We start from the raw sequence: 17166 nt of genomic DNA, 5'->3' as shown, positions 1-17166 counted from the left end.
GCCTCCTAAACCTGGTGGACTTCTTTGAAACAGAACCCACATGGTGAGTGTTGCGTGAGCTAGGTCTGACTCTAAACCGGTTACACGTGGCATTCTCCAGGGCTCAGTCCTAAGACCCCTCCTGTTTGGCGTATACTTCTCAGAGGTATAGGCAAGCAGAAGGGGACTATGGCTGACCAAGTTCACAGACAACTGCAAACTAGGGGCTATAATTGACTCTCCAGCTGACACAGACATCCTCCAAAAGGGTCTCACTGAGATGGATACCTGGTGTCAAAATCATGGCCTCAAGCTAAATGCCAAAAAGTGCATAGTCATCCCCTTTGGAAAAAACAAAGTACACACAAACTACCACATAGGTGGTAGCCCCCTAAATATGTAAAACGTAATAAGGGATCTGGGGTCCCAAGTAGATAGTAATTTCTCCTTTAATAATCACATTGCCAAAGTGGTTAGGAAATTCTTCTATGTAGCCCACCTAATCACAAAAGGGTTTGCATCCAGATCAAAAGAGGTCATCGTGCCCCTCTACTCATCACTCATCAGACCCATCATAGAGTACAATGCCCCATTTGGGATGTACCTTACAAGACACCTGCAACAGCTGGAAAGACCACAAAAGTACCTCACCAAGAGAATCACTGGCCTCAAACAGATGCCCTATGCAGCTCAACTGAAGAAACTCCAGCTGTACTCGGTTGCATACCGCCTACTCAGAGGTGATATCTGACTGACATACAAGGCCATGTCCAACCCAGAATTAATGGACATGCTCCACCTAAAGAAAACCTTATCCCCTCGAGCCACATGCTCTAGGGATCTAAACCTCACCACAGCAATAAATAGGACGTGCTGGAGGGATAGATTCCTGTCCCAGAGACTTCCCATGCTTTGGAACAAGATTCCAATCTACATTAGGCAGAGCTCCTCACTAACACTCTTCAAGAGAAACCTTGACGAGTGGATGGGAAACAGAAAGTTTACCCCGGGGATCACTTCAGTGGCTCTGCTGGACAGAGACACGGGGAGCTAATCTAAGGGGGGGCAAACGCCAACACATTCTGGCTAGGCTTATAAATGCCTTCAGGCAGATAGCCTAGTACCTACCTATGAACCTATGAAATATTACAAACATAATAGTTATTGTGTTTACTTTGACTTATAAATTTCAGGTTAAGACCTAGAACCTAAAGAATACTATCACTATAAAAATAGTTTGTGGTGAAGAATTTGCCATTTATACTTGTTCATATCTCTGGAACCATAGGAATTATATAAGATTTGTTTAAAATATGAGGGCATAATTTGATTCTGTCAAGCTCTGCCCATTGGAAGATACCTTGCAAATTTCCTGAGCTCCATTGGAGTGAATGAGTTAAGTCTCGCATTTGTACAGGTGTGCCCTCAGTTTACTGGAGCTGCTCAGAGGCTGGCATTCTTAGTCAGAGGTCAGGAGTGCATCTGAACAGAAATCCAAGTCAACCACTGAAATTTTCTAAAAATAAGTATAATTTAAGCATGTATTGCACTTTGTGAACTGTAATTTATCAAACTGCTGCTTCATTTTTACTATTTTTTGCTGCAATGACTGCTTCACTCTCCACTTTGTATTTGCTTCATCTGCCTTATATAGCGTAGGCTAGATTCAGACTTGCTGAATCTAGACTGTATTGTTACACTTGAGCACTCAAACCTGCCATCTTACATTAAGAGGGCCTCACTGCACCCTTGTGGTAAAAGTGTGTAGTTCAGGACACATCTGAGCTGGGGATTGCTGCTATAAGGCTGTGTAGGGGTCTTTCCTATTGGTAGTTTCTGTTAAAACTGTTTAAATTTGCTTGTATTTAAGCCTTGCATTTGTGAGTAGCTGCGCACAGTGCAATATGGGTTAGCAGTGCCATGTACAGACTCACACACCTAGATACAACCTTTTTCCTAGAGAACAGTCAATGGAACCCTCCCAAGCTTTCCTGCTGCACTGTGGGCAACTCAGCTGAGCATTGAGCAGCATTGCCACACTTTTTAATCCCTAATCCTCAATAGAATAAGTCCCCTTGCTAACCCTAGAGCAAAAGCTGATCTAACTTGCTCATACCCTAACAGTACTTATGGTTTAAAAAGAGGCTACAGACACACATGAAACAAGCTTTAGTATACTGTAGCACCTCGGCAAAAACTTCAAGGAATAATGAAACACATTCTTAGAAATCAGTTTATATAGAAAACCTTAAACAATTAATTGATTAGTTAAACAATTTAAAAATAAATTAAATTAAATTAAATATTTCCAATTACATTCCATATTTAAACCATATTTTAAATATATGTAGTTTCTTTGTACAGTAATCTGTCTTTAAGTAAATTGTCCTCACCAAATTTAGCCTCCCTCTGTTCCAAAATAGCACCCTGCAATAATGATGCATCACTTTAATGGTATTGTTTAAAATGTAAAGCTATAGGATTCCTAATTTGCTGATTTTTATATCCCTAATATGTTCCTGTAACCTACATTTAAAGACTCTCTTACCTTACCCAGTGTAAAATAAATTACAAGGACACTTAAGGGCATACATAATGCCCTCTGTATCACATGAAAATCTTTTAATAGGATTAAACTTTAAATTATTTATTTTTTGAAAACAACATACAATATATCTATAACTACAGCACTTACCACAGGGAAAGGTACCAAACAAAAAAATATTAAAACCTGCATATATTTGGGTAACAGGAAGAGTAAAACAACTATCGACAAGCTCATCCCCCAAACTCCATCCACTTTTATAAGAAATTACACAGGTATTATTAAGTAATTTAAATAGTTACTTTTCTTTTGTTAAAAACTGTCTGTAATATTTAAGTACATTAATCAATGTATCACTAAATATACTATATGTTGTTACAAAGTATGTATTCTTCTTATTTTTATCAACTATTTTACTATTACTTGAAACATTCAATTTCTTATTAGGTTCTGTACATATATATTTTTACCCCTTGTAACGACCGTGCCCTGGCCCAGCAATCAAGGAGCCTAAATCCTCACCACTAACACCAGGGAGGTCATCTCCTAGAGGAGGAAAGGATAACTAATGCACACAGTAAAGTACAATTTCTCTTAAGTGGACACAGAGATCACAGTCAGTCTGGGGCTGGCTGCTCCCTTGCTCACCAGGTCCCCAATAAGACTCCCCACTGGCACAGCTATAGGGTCCAGGTCTCAGCCTAATTGGGCAAGCTAGAACCTCCTGTACCCTCTCTGTCCAACTAGCGCTTCATGTCCTTGCCCATGTAGCTGACACAACACATACACACTTTGAGATAAGTATTTATGCAACTTCACAGACATTCCTGGGAAAGGATGACACAGATTCTCCAGCTGTGCCCCTTTACCCAGACTATATGGTAGTAATTACTGCCACCACCCAGTTAATAATATCATCTACTAAAAGACCCTTAAAAGGGTGTCCAATTATTACTGTGCAATATTAATATCCAATGGTAATGTGACTATACAGTGTAAGGCTTATTGGAAGGGCTTAGTAAACTCTATAAATATATAATGTACTCTAAAGCATACTTCATCTCTACACAAAGCAGCCACAGGTAGAAGGTTTTAAAAAATATTTAATAATAAATAATTAAAACACAAGACAAAACTACTACACCACAGAAATATCTAAGAGTTCACAGATCACACAGAAACTTAAAATAATACAGCAGTACAGGTCTGGTTTCAAAGAAAAATACCTAATTAATCTTTACTAGCTTTAACTATTCCTACAAGATATCACAGTGCTACAAACTTACATGTGAGCATAAGCAGAGTGCTGATAAGTTAGATGTCCAGATCAAAAATGATCCTGTGAGAAATAGCATTTAAACATTACTAACAAACATGTCACTAAGGCCCTCCCAAAATTACATCATTTTTGACACTTAGGTTTTCCCAGTATTCATATTGAAACATCTTAACACCTGGTCTGAGTTCTCAGGCCACAAACTGCATTATTTAGCAATCTAACACCTCCTCAGAAACTTATAATAGAAGACATTTCACATGTATATACTAACAGAAACTAAAGCAATAAAGCACCTTCCACATCTAAATTCTAGTCATAAACTTTAGCCTTAAAACAATGGGCATGAAATCTTTATCCAGCCTCCCTCGGGCCAAATTCTAACATGAAAGGATATAACATGCTTCACTGGGTCAGTAGAGTACAATGTTGTCACATATTTTGCAGTTCCACATTTCACAGTGTTTTCCTACATTTAAAAACACAAGCCTGTATTTTACATTTATTTATACAGCTGATAGAATTATATATCAAATTCTATTTGACTAGGCTGGCAGCCTTTGCCCATATCTCCCCAATCGTCACCCCCCCCCCCGGGGAACTCAAGCAAGTTTTTCAAGTGCCCCTTGAAAAATGTCACTTGAGAGTGTCAGGTCTATCTGGGTGTACCTCACCCCATTCCCTGTCTTGAGAGCCCATCTGCATTGGCATTGCTACTCCCACTGCGGTGCTGCACTGACATATCATATGCTTGCAACCCCAGACTCCATCTTAGCAACTTGGCATTTTGCTGACTGGCTCTGTTTAACCATGTTAGAGGGTTGTGATCTGTCATCACAGTGAATTTTCTTCCATACAGATAAGGCTGAAGTTTTTGTAGTGCCCACACTATGGCTAGACATTCCTTTTCTACCGCTGTATAGCATTCCTCCCTGTGTTGGAGCCTATGACTGAGATAAACCACTGGGTGCTCTTCTCCCTCTGAAGAAATCTGGCTAAGTACAGTCCACACCCCATAGTTTGAAGCATCCACCTGCACAACAAATTATTTGCTATAGTCTGGACTGGCTAACACAGGGGGTCCTTCCAAAGCTTCCTTAAGCTTCAGAAATGCCTGCTCACATGCTGGGGTCCACACTACCTTATCTGGCCTGTTCTTTCTTGTCAGGTCAGTGAGGGAAGCAGATATGGTTCTATAATTGGGAACAAACTTTCTGTAGTACCCTGCTGTCCCTATGAATGCCCTCACCTGCTTTTTGGTAACAGGTGCAGGCCATGCCTGAATAGCTTCCACTTTGGCAGGTTCTGGACTTATCTTACTGCTCCCCACTCTATGTCCTAGGTAGGAAACATCTGCCATTCCCACCTGACATTTGCTAGGCTTAATGGTCAACCCTGCCCTCTGTAGTCTGCCCAGCACCTCCATGACATGCTGAAGGTGCTCTTGCCAGGAATGGCTGTAGATAGGAATATCATCCATGTAAGCAAGGGCAAACCCTCCTGCTCCTACTAAGATATTATCTACCAGCCTCTGGAAAGTCGCTGGGACATTCTTCATCCCAAAGGGCATCTTTGTGAACTCATACAAGCCAAAAGGAGTCACAAAGGCTGACTTCTCTCTAGCACTGGGAATCAAGGGCACCTGCCAGTAACCCTTGGTAAGATCAATGGTTGTAAGATACTTAGCCCCACCCAGCTTCTCTAGGGCCTCATCTGTCCTAGGCATGGGGTAAGCATCTGACTCTGTGTGACTATTTAATTAAATGTAATCCACACAGAACCTGGTGCTGCCATCCTTCTTTGGCACCAACACCACTAGTGAGGCCCAGGAACTGTTGGACTCTTGAATCACCCCTAGTTCCAACATCTCCTGTACCTCTTCCTTCAGAGTCTGTTTGACTCTCTCAGGCACCCTATAAGGGGCCTGCCTGATAGGCCTTTGGGGTCCTGTATCCACCTGGTGCTGCACCAGGTGGGTGCTCCCTGGTTTTCGCGTGAACATGCCCCCAAATTCCTGCAACACTGCTCAGATTTCTCGAACATGGATAGGAGATAGCTGCTGGGACATTGCTACCCTTTCCACCGAGGTGTCAGCCTGAGCCTCACTGAGGAGATCAGTCCCCAGATCTCCCTCAGAATCCTCCTGCAATCCACTGCAAATGTTCAGCACAAGGGCCTCCCTAGCATGGTAAGGTGTCATCATGTTAACATGGTACAATTTGTGCCCCTGCCATCTGCCTAGCTCTTCCACCATATAGTTAACATCACATACCTTTCTTACCACCTTGTAGGGTGCCTCCCAACCTGCTTGCAACTTGTTGTATCTGACAGGAATGAGAACCATCACCTGCTGCCCTACAGCATACTCTCTAGCTCGAGCATTCCTGTCATACCACACTTTTTTCTGTTGTTGGGCTTCTGCCAGGTTCTCCTGGGCCAGGCCCATGAGTTCCCTGAGCCTTGTCCTGAGGTTCAGGATATATGCCACAACAGACTCCTTGTGAGACTCACACTCACCTTCCCACTCATCTCAAATTAAATCAAGAGGTCCCCTCACCCTATGCCCATACAGCAACTCAAAGCGTGAAAAACCTGTGGATTCCTGAAGAACCTCTCTGTAAGCAAACAACAGATGGGGCAAACATTTCTCTCACTCTCTCTTAAACTGATCTGCATATGCCCGTAGCATGGACTTGATTGTAGAGTTTAACCTCTCAACAAGACCATTAGTCTGGGGATGGTAGGGGGTGGTCTTCATGTGCTTCACCCCACAGGACTTCCACAGACAAGCCAGCAGGTCTGACATAAAATTGGCACCTCTGTCAGACAGTATTTCCTTTGGAAAACCTACTCTGCTAAAAATCTCTAGCAAAGCATTTGCCACCTTCTCTGCCTCGATGGAGGACAAAGCCACTGCCTCAGGGTATTGTGTAGCATAATCTACAATCTCTAGGATATACTTTTTCCCTATGGAACTTTGGGGTACTCAGAGGACCCACAATATCCATAGATACCCTCTGAAATGGCTCGTCAATCACAGGCAAAGGCATCAAAGGAGCTCTCACCTTGTCTCCTGCCTTGCCTACCTTTTGGCACTGCTCAAAGGTCTTGCAGTACCCTGTTTCATCTCTGGAAATTCCAGGCCAATAGAAATTTTGCATAATACACCTCTTTGTACGTTTTATGCCCATATGACCTGCAAAGGGAATATCATGGGCCATGGCTAGAAGTGCCAGATGGTAAGCTCTAGGCACTACCAACTGCTGTACTCTCATCTTCTAGCCCTCCCTCAGGGGTCCACTCTCTGTACAGTAACCCTTTGTCCCAGTATACAGATTACCCCTTCCCTTAAGAATCAGGTGCCTCCCTAGCTACCTGCCTCAGGCCTTGCAATGTAGTGTATGAGAGCTGTGCCTGTCTCAAGTCTGTCCTTGTAACCCTTCCCAGCTTCCCTTCCACTGGAAGTCTGGCATCCTCTGAAAGCGGTGCCTCACTGTCAGCCTGGGTACTACTACTCACCTCTACCTTTGCATTTACCCTGTCCAAGGGAACATCAGTACCCACAAGCAGCTGTGGCTCACATTCGGTCTCACTGCTACAGTGTAGCTCACTCCCTGAAGTAACCACCTCAGCAGTCCTGGCTGCAAGTATGCACTCTGTCTAGGTTTCCCCCAGGCTACCAGACCCACATGCTTGTCTCCTAGCCTCATTGCATGTAACTACATAAGTACATAGTACTGCCTCATCCAAATCCTTCCCTCTCAGGACATCTGCAGGATGGTAGTTCCATACCCATGTTGTCTCAAGACAACCTACTATTGGCATTTTGTCTTTCCCACTTACTGGCTCTCTCACCTTTGGTTCCCCATCTTGCCTCTGTGGACACCTGTATGCCACATGGCCACACCGGTTGCATTCAAAACATTTAACCCTAGCTCCTGGACATATATCTGGACTAGTGGCTTCCCCTGCTACTGGCAGATTCTGTTGGGGAAGTCTGTGCTGCCCAACATGGGTTCCTTTAGTCCCATGAGCAGTACTGGGGGTTCCTTTCCTGTGCAGGGCTGCCCTGCTTGCTAGGTATAGGTCTCCCTTCTTCTCCAACTCCTCTGAAGTAGCACACTGTTTATCGGCTAACCAGATCCTCATGTCCTCAAGCAAAGTGCTAAGGGCTTGTTCCCTTACTAAATGGTCTGCCAGCCCTTCAAAAGTGGTGACCTGACATCCACTCACCCAGCGATGAACATAAGTGCTCAGTTCAACAACATATTCACATACATTTTCATCTGCCTTGCGTCTATGCTCATGAAACTTTTTCCTATACATTTCAGGTGTTAGCTTAAAACATTCTAACAAATGTATTTTTACAGCAGTATAATTAAAACAGTCAGTGTCATGCATTTTTGCTAAAGAAGTTACAGCTTTACCATGGAGTAAGGGGGGTCAGGAGCCGTACCCAGAGCCTTTGATCAACTTCATACTATTTACATACCCGTTCAAACATATGAATGAAGCTATCAAAATTATCCCCCTCTTTAAACTGTGGAAGAAATATACTGACTTTTTGTGCTTCTGGGGTCCGGTTACACCCTTCCACATTACCTCCATGACTCTGGTGAAGAGTCAGCATTTCCCTCTCATGCTTTCTCTGCCATTCCTGTTCTTTAGCTTCTAGACTCCTCATTCTCTCGGCTGCTTCCAGTTCCATACGCCTGGCCTCCAACTCAAGTCTCTCTAGCTCCAGCTGGATTTTTAAGTCCACTGCAGAAAGGTTGAGCTGTCCATTCTCCGAGAATATTGTATCTCCACTGTCAGTGTGATTATTCTCTAGGCTGTTGTTTTCTGATACAGCTGTAACCAAGGCCGCAATCAGGTCTGCCTTAGTCAGGTTTCCATGCACCAGCCCCCTAGCCTGGCACATCTCCGCCAGCTGGCTCCTTGTCAGCTTTCCATACTCTTCTGCTGACATGCTGCCTGCTCACCCTGACTAACACTAAGCTAACAAAAGAAATAAACAATTGTGATCTGAACTCTTGGTATACACTGCATGGCTGTTTTTAGAGTACAAAACACTTTTAGAGATCACTGTACATAAGCTACAGGAATTCGCTCTACCCACACCACTACATGCCAATCAGTATGTGAAGTAGATCCCACCACTGTCACCACTTCTGAAAAGATTCCGCAACTAAATCCTTTGTATAACCCCTAGTAATAAAAATCTTAATAGTTTTTGTTGGCTTCATTAAGAAAATCTAATTCATCACTGCAAAGTCTACATAGACATAATAATTCTACATAGGGTAAAGCAGAAATTAAATAGGGAGGATGGCAGCTATCACCATGTAAATACTTACCACAATCTGTGGACTTTCTATAAATGAAAGTCTTTATTTTTCCATTATTCAAACCTTACAATTTTAAATCTAAAAAAGAGATCACCTTTCCCACTTGCGAGCCATCAAATCTAAAATCATACCTATTATTTTGCAAATCATTAATAAAATCACCAATTTCATTACTGCTTCCATTACATACACATATTAAATCATCAATATATCTGAAATAATAAATAACATATTTACTCAAAAAATTATGTTCATATAGATATTTGGTTTCAAACAATCCCATAACTAAATTCGCATACATGAGGGCAAAAGGAGCCCCCATGGCTGTACCTTGAATTTGGTGGTACTTATGGTTTAACCTGCTACAATGGACAGTGAGTTTCCCAACATTTCTCCAACCAACCTGACTGACATGAGCATCCTGAGACAATGCACTAATTGCCTCATGTATACGGACAACCATTTCCTCCTACAGCAAACAAATACAGTATGTGAGAGATGTAACGATACTATGAAACTAGAATAAATCCTCTCATTTAACAATAAACAAGACATCAAAGAGGTTGCCAGCACACACACCTCTTCTCTCACACAAGATAGTCATGGCACATAAACTAACATACGCAGAGGTACTCACTAAGAGCCTACCAAAAGACCAGAGACCTCCCAAGCACAAACAACTCACACATACTACAGCATGACCAAAATCTACTACACATAACACACATACCACTGTCTCAGTGAATAAACCCCTAAGGCAGAACACCTCAAAACCAAATGTCCTGGTCATAGGAGATTCCACAGTGAGACACACAGATGTCTCCCTCACCAGGCTGGACAAAGAGAAGGCCATGGTCAGCTGCCTGTCAGGTGCCAGGATCCATAAAATCATGCATGCACTCAAGTCACTCAACAACAGTTACCATTATGACCCTGTCATAGTACATGTTAGTTGAATGACTTGAGACATACCTCCCTGGACTATATGAAGAGAGACATGACTGAACTCTCAGATTATGTTTCCCAGGCAGGTATGTCTCTAGTCTTAAGCACCATTCTACCTTCACCCAGGATGATGCCACAATATAAACAAAAAATGATTGACTTCAGCAATTGGCTTAGCTTCTGGTGTCAATCCAGGGGATCCAGTATCTGTCAGTCTGGGAAGACATGGTCGACAGACCAATCTGCTTTGCCAGAGATGGTCTTCACCTATCTCCTCTAGATGTTTGAATACTGCCAAAGACTCTTGCCTCCCCCATAGTGCCTTTTTTAGGCAATATCAAAACAGCAAGACATCTAGTGTAAGAAAATCCACAATAAACAAACTCAAGATTATGCCGCTTAATGCTAGGAGTCTAAACAGGAAACTGCACTCCTAGGAAGCTCTCCTCACCTTGGAAGATGCTGAGTTCTATGCATTCACTGAGACTTGGTTCAAGGCCACAGAGAGCACCCCTTCCATGCAAGGCTACAATGCCTTCCACACATTCAGACCTCAAAAGCATGAAAGAACCAAAGATGGAGGTGTATCCATCTTCATTAGATCCAAATATACCCTGAGACTAGTTAAACAGTATGATTCTCTTAAGCTACTCAAGGTCCCAATAACTATAGGCAAAACACCATATCACATCATCGCTAGCTACGGGTCCCCCACCATGAACCATGAAAAGCACACCACCTACCTGGACTTGCTTGATTCACTCACTATACAGCCAAACACCTTGGTCATGGGAGCTTTCAACTATTCTTCTGTCAAGTGGGCAACATACATGAGTACAAGCTCAATTGCTCTGATGTTCCTGGACTTCATTAATACAAATGCTCTGGAACAGTTAGTCTGCACCCCCACAAGAGGGTCAAATGTAGTAGACTTAGTACTCACCAATATGGCGGGGGGGGGGGTCACTACACTACCCCCCTCTGTTCTGCCCTTCCTAGTAAGGTGAGACCATAAATCTGTCTCATTCAAAGTAACAGTCAGACCTGACACCTCCATAGGAGCAATAAAAATGAGAAACATCTCCAGAACAAACTATAGCCTACTAAGCAATGGTTTGAAAAATTTCAGACTCCCTGCTAACACAGCCAACAATGTGTCTTCTGCAGAGGAATACACAAACATCCTGTATAACCAGTTAAACAACTGTATTGACTCTGCTGTACCTGACAGGATCAAAATGAAATCCTCCTGTAAAAACAAGTCACCCTGGTGGACCTTGGGTATAAATGGGTTATATAACAAAAAGAAGAAATTGATATCTAAGAACAAGAGGGAACTTAGGCAGCAGAGACAGAATAGCCTCAAACAAACAAATCAGATATCTGGTAAAGTCCTCTCATGCTAGTTATAAGGATAAATTAGCTTCCCTAGTTAAGAACTATCATAAGGCATTCTTTAGCTGTGTCTGAAATCTAAAAGGGAATATCCAGTTATGTGACAAATTCATAGTGGACGGTACCACTCACACTGACCCTAAGGAAATTGCCATCCTGTTAGCTTACAGATTTGGCACAAACTTCACCCCACTATCCCCACAAGCCATACCCCAAAGCATAACTGACACCTGTCCTCTCCTCATTATCTCCAATGAGCAGGTTATCTCTGAGGCCAAAAACACAGCCTATATTGGACCAAATAACATCCCTGTCTGCTTACTGAATGACCTAAATTCTCTTTAACCTCAGCCTGAGCACCATGTTTGTTCCAGCAGAGTGGAGAACAGTAACTGTAATCCCCTTGCACAAGGGAGATCCATCAACCAACCCTGGGAACTATAGACCCATAAGCCTAACCAGCCTTATCTGCAAGGCCATGGAAAGAATCATCATGGACCTTATCAACAAGGACATAGGCAACCTTCAAACTCTCGACCCAACCCAGTTTGGCTTTGTTAAGCATAAATCATATTTGCTAAACCTGGTAGACATCTTCAAGAATGTCACCAAAGCCCTGGAGAAAGGTAATGTAATACACGCAACCTATCTTGACTTAGCCAAGGCTTTTGACACAAGCCCCACTTAGGTATCATTAAGAAACTCTCCCAGCTGGGAATTAATCCATATGTTACTAGATAGGTAGTCAAATGGCTCACCAACAGAACTCATACTGTCAAAGCTGGGGATTCTACCTCCACCAGTAGAATAGTTACCAAGGTTCTATGCTGGGACCTCTACTGTTTGGAATCTAGTTCTTGGATGTCCAGGCAAAAGTAGATGGCCTGTGGCTTACTATGTTTGCAGATGACTGCAAACTGGGAGCAATCACTGAGTCCCCTAAAAATATTAGCATATTACAGGGGGAGTTTACACAGACAATTTATTATTGCCAAAGCCACAGTATAAAACTAAATACAAAAAATTGCATCTTTGTTCCCTTTGGCAAAGAGGTATCTTCTGCAAATTACAATATAGGCAGCACACCCCCCCAAAGTTCAAACACAGTGAGAACACAAGTTGATAGCAGTCTAAACTTCGATCACCATGTGTCCACAGTGGTAAGGAAAGCCTTTTACATTGCAGACCTCATAAGTAAGGGCATTGCATCCAAGACCAAGGATGTTATAACTCCTCTGTATTCTACCTTCATCTGACCACTAATAGAATACAATGCTTGTTATAACTCCTCTGTATTCTACTTTCATCAGACCACTGATAGAATACAATGTTCTCTTTCGCATGTACCTCAACAGACACCTGCAGTAGCTGGAAAGACCACAAAGGTTCCTAACCAAGAGAATTCATAGAATACAATGTTCCCTTTTCCATGTACCTCAACAGACACCTGCAACAGCTGGAAAGACCATAAAGGCTCCTAACCAAGAGAATTCAGAGACTGCGAAACATGAAATACATGGACAGAGTGAAAGCCCTGTCATTGTACTCTGTGTCCTACAGGCTGCTGAGAGGAAACCTGTGCCTGGCCTACAGGGCAGTTTCTGATCCTGGTCTAATGGAAATTCTGCATGTTCACAAATCAAATGGGACAAGAGTCACTCACTTCACAGATCTCCCCTAGCCTGTGAATTAAACAAAATATGCTGGAGAGGGAGATATGTCTCTCAGAGACTGCCGCTACTCTGGAATAAACTCCCAATTCATGTTAAGCAGATCTCCTCAATGACCCTATTTAAGCTCAACCTGGACAACTGGATGGGAGACTGTAAATTCATGCCTGGGGTGGCACCTATGTCCCTCATGGACAGAGGCAGCCAGTTCTGATCATAGATTCACTCTGCAAATGATCAAACCATCTAACAATGATCAATTAGGGATCATGGGTATTTCATGGCTAGGCTTTTAAAGGCTCTAGGGCCATTAACCTAGTAACGTCCTATGAACCTATGAACCTATTTATATGCAGATGGATGACAGAATGACCAGTAGCTGTACTGAGAGAATCTGAGACATTTGAACCTTAAGATAACCAGCAACAAGCATTATTATCCACTGACAGTTTTTACTGCTCTCATGTTTTAGAGAGAGGTTCATAAGTAAATACTAGGCAGTTAGTTTGCAGACTATTATATGGCTAGCCAATAACCAGACAGTGACCAAAGGTGAGAGTAGAACACCTTACTCATTTATGCCAAACCCGAAGATAACAAGTTAAGATTGCATCAATTTGAATGTGTCAGACTAATGTGGCTAGGGCATGTGTGAGGAATGTTTCGAAGATATGCTGTTGATACAGCACATTAAATACCTTCAGAATACTACTATTAGGTAGTGCAGTGCAAGTTGCTTAAGAACATAAGGATAATATTTGGCAAGTTATCATGAGGACCATAAGTTACCTTTGAATAGGCATGTTTAAATGTTCATGGCACCCTTTTCAAGTACTTAATTTGAGCAGGACCATACATGGGAACCCTGGAGTAAATTTGTGTCTACCCATCCAATCATCAAGACCAGCCTTAAAGCCAGCTAATTTTGTACTTTGTTTGACCTGTAGTGGTAACTTACTCCATAGGCTGGTAATACGTTGAGTTAGGAACCTATACCTCTAGTTAGTCATTTGTATTTGTTGGTGTAAATTTAGATCTGTAATGTAGATGTCTGTAGATTTTGTGAAGAAATAGGAATTCAAGTAAGATTAGGTCTTTCTTTGCTCAAATTAAGACATAGGATAACTTAGATCAGTCATGTGGCACCTGAGTATACAGAGTTGAGATAATCAGGATAGTTTAAATGTAAGACCTTTAATGCTCTTTGTTAGAAATCTGTGTGGCTTTTCCAGTTGAGTAATACACCTGGATTTGTAGATACCAAAGAGGGTACTTTGTTTGATGATGACTCTGTTAATGGAAGAGTATAGTGGGGTGATGACGTTTTTGGATTCTGAGGATATTCCCTTATAAATTAACTGAATCAGCTAGAAGGATTTCCATACTGGTGGAGGCATAATAATTGAATGAGACATAAAGACTTATCGACAAAAGTACCCAGATCACCTATGACAGCATCTACCTGAAGAGGAGTACCGTTTATAACATACAAGGTGGAAGCAACTTTTTTGTTGAAAGCTGCTGTGCTGCACTTTTTTGCACTTGGCTTCAGACCATTTTGGTATATCAGTTATGTGCACACACTGCAGCTGTTTACTATCAGTGGACATGTGTATAATAGTGCCCAGCTTGTAGTCAAGGAACAGTGTGGGACTACAGGTAGCCACTTTGAAGGAGAGGGGTGTAAGGCCTTTCTTTTTTCTCAATATGCAACATTTTAAAGATATTGCAGAACAGCAATATGGTCCTAATTATACTAGAGGCCTGTTCTGTCTGTGCTCTGCAGTGTTGTCCTTTCCGGAATTAATGCAGCATGGAGATGCTATTATGCACATGGAACAGTTCATGTAGATATAAGATGGGAGGCAAATTTTACTGAGTGGCACTGTGACATCTGAGTAGAGCTGCGACATTTTACTTTGTAGTTTTCCAGTGTATGATGTTTTAAAATTGTTGAGGGAAGCAACATGTAGCACTATCGTACTGAATAAAAAAATAGACAGAGATTATAAGTGATAAAAAAGTGGCAGATACAATGATTTCAGGTGCAGATCACAAGATACAGTTCTTTATCAATATCAATGGTAAGATTTTCTTTTAGACAACATATAATTTTGAATATGTAGTCATTTGCATGCAGCTTTGATATGATCTTTGTTGATTTGCATATGGGGTTGTTTTGCAATTAGTAGTCATGCAGAGGCATATTTATGACTTGAGCAGCATATAATAAATTGAGTATGCATGCAAGTCAGCAGACACAAACAAAATGTGTATACGACATAAGAAGTGGTTTCTGGTCCAGAAATTGTAGTTATTGGCCATTTGGGCAGTTTTTCCATCTCTCTCTCTCTCTCTCTCTCTCTCTCAACTTTCTGATATAAAAGCCTGCATTTGCACTTGCCCCCCCCCTTTCCTGTAGCTAATCTAGTCCAGATTCCTGTAGCTAATCTAGTCCAGATACAGATTTGCTGTATCCAGGACTGTATGTAAGCTCCTGAGCCCCCCCCCCCAAGCTTTTCTGTGTTGGTGGGAAGCCTTCTAGCTTATTTGTGGGAGTGGTAAGCACTAGGTAACCTATCTACCACATGAGGAGTGGTTCTGGCCCAGAAATTGTAGTTATTGGCCGTTTGGGCAATCTTTCCATCTCTCTCAACTTTCTGATTTAAAAAGCCCGCATTTGCACTTGGTTCTTTCCTGTAACTATTCTAGTTCAGATACAGATTCTTAGTTTTAGAACTTGAATTTGCTTATTCGTGATCAGCACTTGTTCAGAACTTGTTGTAAGCACTAAATAACCTACTAATTACTGCAGCACTCAACCTTCCTCATTACCTATAGGAAAACAGTTTTTTGTACTTTCCTCACTTGCTAGAGAAAAACAGCTCTTGTACTCACTTTCCTCACTTGTCTAGAGGAAAATATTTTCTTTTATTCAGGCATGTCCAAGGGTAAGCTCCCAGTGTTCTCTCATGTCTGTCTGATGAATCTGGGCATCTTGGGGCAATGTAGCAATTGCGTCATGTGCACAGACAACACTCTCCTCCTACCACTCAGCACTACAACCTGTGAGAGATGCACCTATCCAGCCAAACTGGAGGTAAAGCTCTCTACAACCAAGTCTGAACTTGACAGTCAAGAGGAGAAGGTAAACACTTGCACCACACCACACTCATCACATAGTCCCACTAAACCTACACCACCAAAATCCACACATAGAAACAGAAAAATATTTTTGGAGGCTCTCATTAATAATCTGCTCAAACAACAGAGAACTCCAAAGCAGAAACGCAAGCAACCTCCACCCCCCAACACAACCCAAATGACACATAGCCCACAGACTCAGTGTGCCACTCAACCACAGCCCATAAGGCAAAACAACATACCCAACACACTAGTCATAGGTGACTCTATAGTCAAGCACACTGATGTCCTGCTCACCAGGCTAAACAAGGATAAGGTTACTGTCAGCTGCCTGTTGGATGCCTGGATCCACCACATAAACCACACACTCAGGTCACTCCACAACAAGTACAAATATGACTCTGTCATTGTCCATGTTGGTGTGAACAACCTGAGATGTACCTCCCTGGACTACATGAAAAGAGACATGGAAGAGCTCTCCGATCTTGTAGCCCAGGCAGGTATGACCCTAGCCCTGAGTAGCATCCTGCCATCACCCAGAATGATACCGCAGTACATGGGCAAAATGATTGACTTCAACAATTAGCTAAGCTTCTGATGTCATTCTAAGGGGATCCAGTATTTGTCTGCCTGGGACGACATGGTCGACAGAACACGATGCTTTGCCAGAGATGGCCTGCACCTGTCACCCCAGGATTGCGGATACTGGCTACTCAATGCTAGAAGTCTAAATCTCAAAATGCACTCCCTCGAGGCACTCCTTAAAATGGAGGACATTGATATCTGTGCAGTGACTGAAACCTGGTACAAGGCTCCAGAGAGCACCCCTGCATTACAAGGCTGTAACTAATATCACATTTTCAG

The sequence above is a fragment of the Protopterus annectens genome, chromosome 1.part1 (genome assembly GCF_019279795.1).
Source record: "Protopterus annectens isolate FY-2018-M chromosome 1.part1, PAN1.0, whole genome shotgun sequence".
NCBI lineage: Eukaryota > Metazoa > Chordata > Ceratodontiformes > Protopteridae > Protopterus > Protopterus annectens.
Note: the sequence above shows the minus strand (reverse complement) of the source record.